This window comes from Jaculus jaculus, chromosome 1 (assembly GCF_020740685.1).
Source record: "Jaculus jaculus isolate mJacJac1 chromosome 1, mJacJac1.mat.Y.cur, whole genome shotgun sequence".
Taxonomy (NCBI): domain Eukaryota; kingdom Metazoa; phylum Chordata; class Mammalia; order Rodentia; family Dipodidae; genus Jaculus; species Jaculus jaculus.
Genome location: NC_059102.1, coordinates 146,391,996 through 146,402,649, shown reverse-complemented (window position 1 = coordinate 146,402,649; position 10,654 = coordinate 146,391,996).

The window sequence follows — 10,654 nt, the reverse complement described above, 5'->3', positions numbered from 1 at the left end:
TACGTCCCCAGGGCTAGAACTACAGGTACACGCCATGCCTGACCTTGATGTGGGTTCTGGGGATCTGAACTGAGGTACTCAGCACTTTACTAATTGAGCCATTTCCTCAGCTGTTTCCACCTCTTTTGAGATAGAATCTCAAGACAGGCTGGCCTTAAACTGGCTATGTAGCCAAAGGCAATCTTTTACTTTTTTTTTTTCTGAGGTAGGGTCTCACTCTAGCCCAGGCTCACCTGGAATTCACTATGGAGTGCTGGGATTAAAGGCGTGTGCCACCACACCTGGATCCCCAAATTCTTTAATTAAAAAATATTTTGGGAGCTGGAGAGATGGCTTAGCAGTTAAGGTGCTTGCCTGCGAAGCCAAAGGACTCTGGTTCGATTCTCCAGGATTCACGTATGCCAGATATACAAGGGGGCGCACGCATCTGGAGTTCGTTTTCAGTGGCTGGAGACCCTGGCACACTCATTTTTTCTCTCTCTACTTGCCTATTTCTGTGTCTTTCTCTCTCTCAAATAAATAAATAAAAATAAAATATTAAAAAATATTTTGGGGGCTGGAGATATGGCTTAGCAGTTAAGGTGCTTGCCTGCAAAGCCAAAGGACCCAAGTTTGATTCCCCAGGACCCATGTAAGCCAGATGTAGAAGGTGGTGCATGCATCTGGGGTTCGTTTGCCATGGCTAGAAACCCTGGCACACCCATTCTCTCTCTATATATGCCTCTCTCTCTTTCTTTTTTTTAAAATATTTTTTGCTCATTTTTATTTATTTATTTGAGAATGACAGAGAGAGAGGGAGAGAAAGAGATAGATAGAGAGAGAATGGGCGTGTCAGGGCTTCCAGCCACTGCAAACAAACTCCAGATATGTGCATCCCCTTGTGCATCTGGCTAACGTGGGTTCTGGGGAATCAAGCCTTGAACTGGTGTCCTTAGGCTTCACAGGCAAGCGCTTAACCACTAAGCCATCTCTCCAGCCTCTACTCTCTCTTTCAAATAAATAAATTAAAAATAAAATAACTTTTTGTGTTTGTTTATTTGCAAGGAGCAGGGGTGGTGGTGGGGAATGGATGCTCTGAGGTCTCTAGCCACTTAAAACCCACTCCAGATGCATATGGCATTTTGTGCATCTGACTTTACGTGGGTAAGGGGGAATAGAACCTGGGTAGTTAGGTTCTGTAAGCAAGCCCCTTTAACTGCTGAGCCATCTCTCCAGCATCCTCCCGAATTCTGTTTTAAGTGATACTGTCACCAGCTTCTCTGGCAGCTAATGTATGCCACACACTAAACTTGACAGCCATTTCCGTGACCCCACTGCCCCATGCTTTATCTGTGCCCTCCTTGTTTTCAAATGGGAACCTGAAAACTCAAAGTTCCTAGGCCCCTGGACTAGTTGGCTCCCAGTTGGCCAATTCTGGATCGGGCACTCCTGAGACACACACAGAGGTGTTCCAGAGACACTGGCTGGAGAATCAATCAAGCCAAATCTTCCCAGGGGGTCTCCAAACACATTTTCTTCCAACAGGCTTTCTAAACCAAGTTTTCACAGGAACTCGGGGTGTCAGAGGAGCACTTTGGGAATCACTGTCGTATTGAAAAGAGGAGGTGAGGTTTGGCAGGTTGGACCCATTTTTGTTCCACTGTCTACTCGAATGCTATTTTCACCCACAGTAGGAAAATAATTTCCTCCCCTCTCATCCCAGAAGGGGCGGCTCGTAAGCATACGAGGGGGAGACAGAGCCTTGCCTCACTGTCAATTGCGTGCCAGTTTCTGAGCAGACTGCAATGAAAATCAGCGGTGGAGCTCACAGAGGGTGATGAAATTCGGATGAAGGGAAAACCATCGCAGCGGCTTCTCTTCCCCGTGATTCCTGCTCCCTGGACATAAGGCTGCATTCCATGGCAACAGCGTTCACACTTTGCTAAAATAAAAACTCCCACCAGCTGGACCCCTTATTAAAGTGGATCCCCAGGATTAGCAGCATCCCAGTGAGTGACAGAGGGGTGCTGGCTACACCCCCCACCCGCCACAGTTGACCAGACCATCCCAGGTAGAGGAGCCCCTGAGGGCATGTTAAAGAAGCCCTGCTTTGCCGGACTCCTTGCTGTGTGACCTAGGACAAGCCACATTGCTTCCTCTGATCTCAGCTTCCTCTCCTTTCTAGAATAATGACAGCACATCTTCATTACAGGGATATGGAGGAGATTAAAACGATGCCTTATGGGTCAACAACTTGCCATGATTTAGGTTCTGGAGAAAAAGAATCAGTCATAGCTAAACACAAAGGGAGATCCTGGGACAGAGAAAAAGACATTCACGGAAAAACAATGAAATCCAAAGCGTGGAGATGATTAGCTTATAATGCTGTGCCCATGTTAATTTCTTAGTCCTGACAAATGTGCTGTGGTCACGTGGGGTGATCACCTTAGGGGAAGCTGGAGAAAGTCTATGGAGGCTCTATGCATTCTCTTTGCTGGGTATTGAAATTGGGGTTTTGTGTATGCTAAGCAAGCACTCTACCAACTGAATTACATCTCCAGTCATAATTCATGTTTTCTTAGTGTGTGTGTGCAGATGTTTTCACACATGTGTGGAAACAAGAGGACATCAGGTGTTCTCTTCTGTCATTCTTCCACCTTATTTTCTTGAGACAGGATCTCTCACTGAACTTGGACCCTCTCTTTTTTTTTAAATTTTTATTTATTAGAGAGCAACAGACACAGAGAGAAAGACAGATAGAGGGAGAGAGAGAGAATGGGCGCGCCAGGGCTTCCAGCCTCTGCAAACGAACTCCAGACGCATGTGCCCCCTTGTGCATCTGGCTAACGTGGGACCTGGGGAACCGAGCCTCGGACCTGGGTCCTTAGGCTTCACAGGCAAGCGCTTAACCGCTAAGCCATCTCTCCAGCCCTGGACCCTCTCTTTTTAAGGCTGGGCTTTCAGGCCAGTAAGCCCCAAAGATCTTCCTGTCTCTGCCCCCTCAGCACTGAGGGTATAGGCATGCTTGGCCACTCTAGCCTTTTTTTTTTTTTTTTTTTTGCAAGCAGATAGAGAAAGAGACAGAAGAGAGACAGAGAGAGAATAGGCACACCAGGGCCTCTAGCCACTACAAACGAACTCCAGACACATGTGCCCCTTGTGCATCTGGCTTATGTGGGTCCTGGGGAATTGAACCAGGGTCCTTTGGCTTTACAGGCAAATGCCTTAGCCACTAAGCCATCTCTCCAGCCCCACTCTAGCCTTTTTTATGTGGGTGCTGGGAATCAAACTCAGATCCTCATGCTTGTACAGCAAGTGCTCTTAATCCACTGAGCCATCTCCCCATGTTACTTGTGTGGAGGGTGCTGGTGGAAGCACACCTGAACTGCCCATCATAGAAAAGTGTAATTCTGGTAGTGCACACCCGAAATCCCAGAACTCAGGAGGCAGAGGCAGAAGGAACTTGTAAGTTTGAAGCCAGCCTGATGTACTTAGCAAGTTCCTCAGGCCAGCCAGAGCTACATAGCAAGGCTCTGTTTCAAAAAAAGGTGGGGAGGGCTGGAGAGATGGCTCAGTGGTTAAGGTGTTTGCCTGCGAAGCCTAAAAACTCATGTTCGAATCTCCAGGTCCCATGTAGCCAGATGCGCAGTGATGCAAGTGTGCAATGTTGCCCATGCACACAAGGGGGTGCACATGTCTGGAATTTGTTTGCAGCAGCTGAAGGCCCTGGTGCACCATTTTCTCTCTCTCTCTCTCAAAAATGACTAATTAAAAAAAATCACACACTCACACACACACAAAAAACCCTAAAAACAAAAGAAAACAAAAACTAAAAGAAGAAAAAGTACCAGTTTGGGCACTTATGCTACAATCCTTTTTATCATTACATTAGAGAGCACCTCTACTTGTAAAAAATGTCACTACAAAGTGGGGCGTGGTGGCACATGCCTTTAATCCCAGCACTTGGGAGGCAGAGGTAGGAGGATTGCTGTGAGTTCAAGGCAACCCAAGGACTTCCATAGTGAATTCCAGGTCAGCCTTGGATAGAGTAAGGCTCCACCTTGAAAAACAAAAACAAAAACAAAACAAACAACAAAAAACGGCCCAACAAAACTACTCACCACTTGATGCCCTGTAGCTTCATACCTCTACATCAAGAGATCAGGCTGAGTGAGCACCCAGTAACTGCCGGGTGTGAAAAGCTGATTTCCACTGCTCCCACAATGATGGAGTCACTTCACATTTCTCAGATCGTGTCCCATTAATAAGTGACATATGACTATATATAGCAGGCAGAGAAACTGGTCTAGACCAAAGGAGTCTATACAGGCTCAAGTGGACAAAATGTAGAGCCTTAAGTTGGGTGCTCAGGAATGAAGAGAAAAAAAAATTCTGAAAAGGCCAGTGTTGGGAAGGTCAGCAAAATGAATATGTGGAACATATATAGGGTCATGGTATTTCTTCAATATTAAGTTCTCTGAGTGAGGCTGCCACTCCAAGACTATGATGAAGGAACTTGAGGCCTGGGACTCTGCAACAATCAGATAAAACAACGGCCATAATAATAGAGATCGTGTCTGGAGGGAGAAAGGAGAGAAAAGGAAATGGGCAATTCACTGGCAATTGGTAAACGTAGGTTAAAGGTATACTGAAGTTGATTTTATTATTCCCCCAATAAATTTGAAATGTTTTCAAGTAAGGAAAACAATTAAGCTTCATTTCAAAGAATTGAGTGCTTGTTACACAGAAAGCTTATCCAATAAGGTGTTATTACTGTCTATGCACACAGAATGAGAAATTTATCTTAATAGCTGTTACTTATTTTCATTAAGACGTTTGAGTCCTTCTCTGAGAAGACCTCGGCACTGGACCTGGCGTGTATGTGGTGCTGGGGAGTGACTTGCCAACTCCCACTCTTGGTCAGGGTGAAGGCTGTGCCCTGGGCCTGTGGCCAGGGTACAGAGAGACTTCATCTTCTGAGCCCAGCTCCTGGCAGTGTGCCTACACCCGGAGACACCCGCCGGAGGGCTGCAGGATGAATCCACAAAACAGACTAGCGTGGATGGGAGCCAAGCACTGTAGGTACCATAGAGAGGCCAAGTGGCTGGCTAGAGGGATGGGGACTCTTGGAGAGATGGGGTCCTCTCTCTGTCCTTTGTAGACACTCCAGAGAGCTCATAGGATGCACAGCTGCAGAGTTTATTCACGACTTAGGACAATGTCTCAGCCACCACAGGTTGTCCTGGATCAGCAGGGAGGGCCAGGGTTGGGAAGGAGGTGAGTGCTGCTGGTTTTCCTTTATGCCCCATCAACACCTGCTTTACCAAGCTATCAAGTCTCCAGTGCTACAAACAGCAATCAGGTTAGCAGGACATAATTGGATAATTCAATTGCTTTCTTTGGAGAATTGCTGTTTAATTAAAGGAGACTGAAGACAGAGCTAGGCATGGGGAAGGTGGGTTTGACTGTCTGAGAGACTGGAGCACTCTGGAAAGATGGAGTTCTGAGTTATGTCCCAGCTTGGCAGCTCACTGCCCCAGGAGGGATGGGAGCTGGTTGGGGGAGAGCTAATCTGAAGGAACCCCTACTTTGCCTGAAGAGACAGGGGAGGAAATCCACTTGAACTGACTTCTGGCCTCAGAATTAAATGATTCCAACCAACACCATGACCTACAGTATGCCATTCTAGGTGGCTGTGTGACCTTTTCTGAGCCTCAGTTTCCTCTCCAAGATTAGAGTTGAGGAATGTACCCATTTGGTAAAGTGAGAGGTTCCTTCTTTCTATTTAGCATGTGATGCTTTTAGTAAACTCTTCACATTGGCCAATTATGACATGTAGCTGTGAATCGGTGTATGTGTGCACACAGGTGTGTACCTGCATGTGTGTGTATATGTGCAGTTGTGTTTCTGAGGGGGTGAGGACAGCTGTTGATTATTAGAGAAACAGTAGATTAAGTTGTGATCAAAATGCTGAAGAGCAGGGTGTGGTTGTTTTTCCCCCGCCAGTGCCTGTGAGCGCGAACCTCTCAGGACAGGTCCTGGCGCATGCCCACAGATGCCCTTTATGTTTATTTTATTTTATTTACTTATCTAATGATTTGTTCATCTGTTCATGTGTGTGTGGTGTTGAGATGTTTATGCATATGGTGCATATGTGTGTGTGTGCGTGCGCACGCACATGCAGAAGTCAGAGAAAGACATTGGGGGATCTTTCTCTATCCCTCTTCTGCCTCATTTCCCTGAGAAAGGCTCTCACTGGACCTGGAGTTCCCTAGTGTTTCTTAGACTGGTCGACCAGAGAGCGCTAGCATTCCTCCTGCCTCCACCCCATTCCGTGCTGGGCTGCAGGTGTGCATGGATCGGCCATGCCTGGCTTTTTACGTGGGTGCCATGGATTGAACTCAGGCCTTCATGCTTGTGCAGGTGTTGAGTCATCTTCCCAGACCTTGCCTATTACTTTTTTTTTGGTGGTGGTGGGGTTTGAGATAGGGTCTCACTGTAGCCCAGGCTGACCTGGAATTCACTATGCAATCTGAGCCTGGCCTTGAACTCATGGCAATCCTCCTAACTCTGCCTCTCGAGTGCTGGGGTTAGAGGCGTGCACCACCACGCCCGGTTAATTATTATTTTTTAAAAGTGTAACAGGCAGCCAGGCACTTGGAAGGCAGATGTAGGAGGATCACTGTGAGTTTGAGGCCAGCCTGAGACTACGGAGTGAGTTCCAGGTTATCCTGGGCTAGAGTGAGATCCTAACTCAAAAAAAAAAAAAAAAAATCACACATCGTGTAACTGGATAATAAAATTCCTGTCAAATACCTGATACATATTTCTTCTCAAGACAACCACTTCCAGGCTGGAGAGACGGCTCAGCAGTTAAAAGCTATTGCTTGCAAAGCCTGACAACTCACGTTGAATTCTTTAGTATCCATGTCAAGCTAGATGCGCAAAGTAGAGAACGCATCTGGAGTTCGTTTGCAGTGGCAAGAGGCCCTGGTGTACCCATTCCGTCTCTCTCCCCTTCTCTCTCTGCTTGCAAATAAATAGCTTCTTAAAAAGAAGATAGGACACTACTCCCCAAGCAAATGTAGTGCTTCCACGTCCTCTTTGCCCCTCTCTGAACTATTTGCAGACACTGTAGAGTCGCTTGCACTTACTTGGTCAGGGACGAGTTACTCAGTTATCACTCAGTGAGCATTTACGAAGCACTGCTGTGTACAGGCTAGTGTTGGGTGCCAGACAGAAAGGTAGGAATGGTTTCTGTCCCCACGGAGCCTTCAGATGGGCCAGGGTGGCCATGCCATTGTCCTTCCGTGGCTCTAGGAGGAGGAGACCATCGCCAGACAACAGATGGAGAAGTGATGCGGCCAGGTCAAGACGCAGGGGGAGAGTGGAGTGGAGTGGTTTGCTCCTATGAGGGTGGGCAAAGCAAAGCAAGACAACGTCCTGGCAAATGGTTTACACGCGCTTATGTTTTTCTTCTCCTTGGTGAAGGGGATGCGATCTAGGACCTCACGCACATTGGGCAAGTGCCCCACCACTGGGCCGGACCCCCTGCCCAGGGCAAACGGGTTTAATTGGCACTTTCCCCAGCACCAGCCAGCGTCCGTTCCCAGCTGGAGATGCCGCTGGAGCGCCCACCCTGCGGCTCCGTGCTCTGCCTCCCCTGTGAACGACCTCCTTTCAGTCTCCTATTGAAGTGGCCCCTTTATGCCATCTGTGTGCTGTCTCTGCTGCCACCTTATTAGGGAAAGCTGAGCCCTCTCCCCTGGGGTCCAGCATTGTCCTGCCCTTCCAGTGACCACTGTGGTGTTGAGCCACAAAACGAAGCGGTTAAAAGGTGCATTTTCCGTGTGTCCTGGCTGGCGTGGGAGGGGGCAACTGAACAGTCTGACACATGAGGCAGGCAGGGGTCCAGGAGACAATGAAGACGGTTCTTAAGCAAGCAAGTGGCAGGAACTATGGCCTGCTGCCCTCTGGGGCACGATTTTGGGGAAGAATCCCGGCTTTGGAGCCCTTAAAAGAATAGGATGAAACTATGTTGTAAGCACAGAAGAGCAGGTACCTGTGTGTGTGGTGTTCTTAACAGTCATTAATATTAATAGTGCCTCTCCAAACAGAGCGAGGGGCAGGACTCTCATTAATCATTTTTAATGGCAGCTTCCTTCCAATTTTCATGTGGCATTTCTTATCAACAAGTCTCCCGAGGGTCTTTTGCCTCTGGGAATAATAAATGGTCAAGGCTTTTCCCCTCCCCTACAGGAAAGCCACTCTGTGTCACTGGCTTCTAGGTCAGAAAACCCTCAAGACTGCTACCGAGACAAGCAGTGGCTGAGATGACAGCCATATGGTCATTCAACAAATATTTTTAAAAATATTTTATTGATTTACTTATTTGAGAGAGGCAGATATATGTATATATATATATATACACACATGCACATATACATGTACACACATACACACACACACACACACATATATATGTATATATATATGGAGAGAGAGAGAGAGAGAGAGAGAGGGAGAATGGGCATACCAGGGCCTCCAGCCACTGCAAACAAACTCCAGATGCATATGTCCCCTTGTGCGTCTGGCTTATGTGGGTCCTGGGGAATTGAACCAGGATCCTTTGGCTTTGCAGGCAAATGCCTTAACCACTAAGCAATCTCTCCAGCCTCAACAAACATTATTTTTTTTTTTTAGCAAGACAGGAAGAGATTTTATTATTGTTGTTTTTGCTTGTTTGTTTTTGTTTACAACAAACATTTAAAAATATTAATCTATTTGCAAAGAGAGAGAGAGAGAGAGAGAGAGAGGAGAAAGAGAGAGACTAGGCACACCAGGGCCTCCAGCTGCTGCAAATGAACTCCAAAGCATGAGCTTCTTTGTGTATCTGGCTTTATTTGGGTCCTGGGGAATCAAACCCTAGTCATTAGGCTTTGCAGGCAAGTGCCTTAACCACTGAGCCATCTCTCCAGCCCTGTTCAACAAGCATTTCAAAATACTTACTGTGCACCCAGTCCTGTATAGTCTCTGAAGGTTTAGGGTGGTCAGAACAGCGCCAGTCCCATTCTCACCAGGAATAGCGAATGCACAAGCAAGCGCAGTCACGTGCAGAAGGACTTTCCGGAGGAAATGGCATGGACCAAGTTCTGAAGTGTGGGTAGGAGTCCATCAAAGGTGAGTAAGAAGCTAGGTGTGGTAGCATGCGCCTTTAATCCCAGCACTTGGAGGCAGAGGGAGGAAGAACACTGTGAGTTCAAGGCCACCCTGAGACTACATAGTGAATTCCAGGTCAGCCTAGGCTAGAGTGAGACCCTACTTCAAAAAACCAAAACCAAAGCAAAAGGAAAGGTAAGAGGGACTAGGGCATGGATAGGCATGTGCAAAGGCCCAGAGGCAGGAAGACAGAGGACAGGTTTGAAAACTGCACATGTGACTGGAATTCAAATCAAAAGCATTCCTGTTGCATACTCATGACCATAGCATTTCCCACAATGCTCCAAAAGGTGGAGCAACCCGTGTGTGCGGAAAATGATGAATAAACAAAATGTGGTCTGTCCAAACTGTGAATGTGCCAATGCCACAGCTGCTTTCTTCCATTTACTTACTTACGTGTGTGTCCGTGTGTGTGCATCCGTGTGTGTGTGTGTGTGTGTGTGTGTGTGTGTATGTGTGTGTGTGTGTGTGTGTGTGCACGAGTGCATCAGGGCTATTGCTACTGCCCATCTGGCTTTGTGGGTTCCAGGGAATTGAACCTAGGCCAGCAGGTTTTGCAAGCCAGCCCCCTTTAACTGCTGCCCTATGGGGCAAAATTTGGTCCCATGGACACTTTCAAATGGCTAATTAAAAAAATATGATTATTTGACTTATTTATTTGCAAGCAGAGAGAGACAGAAGAGAGACAGACAGAGAGAATGGGTGTGCCAGGGCCTTTAGCCACTGCAAATGAACTCCAGATGCATGAACCACTTGGTACATCTGGCTTTATGTGTACCGGGGAATCAAACTTGGCTCCTTAGGTTTTGCAGGCAAGCAACTTAACTGCTGAGCATTCTCTCCAGCCCTCAAATAGCTAATTTTAGATGAATGCCACCTAAACAAAAATACCCTCAACCAAACTAACCAAATAATAATAAAAACAAATAAAACACAAAAGAGAGAGAGAGAGAGAGAAGAAAGAGAATAGGCAAGAAGTCACAGCTGTGCATGGCTCATGCCCTTTGGGTGCCCAGCACACTTCTAAGACAATCTACAAGACTTGGTCACCTGCTACTCTTTCCCTCATCACCCTAACACTGGCACCAGCCACATTCTGCAGGGAATTTTCTAGATGTCATGACTTATCCCATGAGCTAGGCGACAACACTCCAGACAGAGCCCAGGGCTGAGTGAATTTAGGAACTTCTTTACAATGAAAACCTGACAACCAGGTGAGCTCAAGGTCTTTGGGACAGACACCTGGGTTAGACTCCTCACCTGTGTTCTCCAGCCAGACCTCTGCCAGGCATTTGACAATCAGGGGCTGTTGTCGCCCCCAGCTTACAGAGAAGGAACACTCGTTATGGAAATGTGAACTGGGGCCAGGAACTCAGGCTAATCCAGTGGCAATGCCCCCATTTACTACCAGGACTCTCTTTTGCTTCCTAAATTATAACTGTTTTTAAAATTTTTT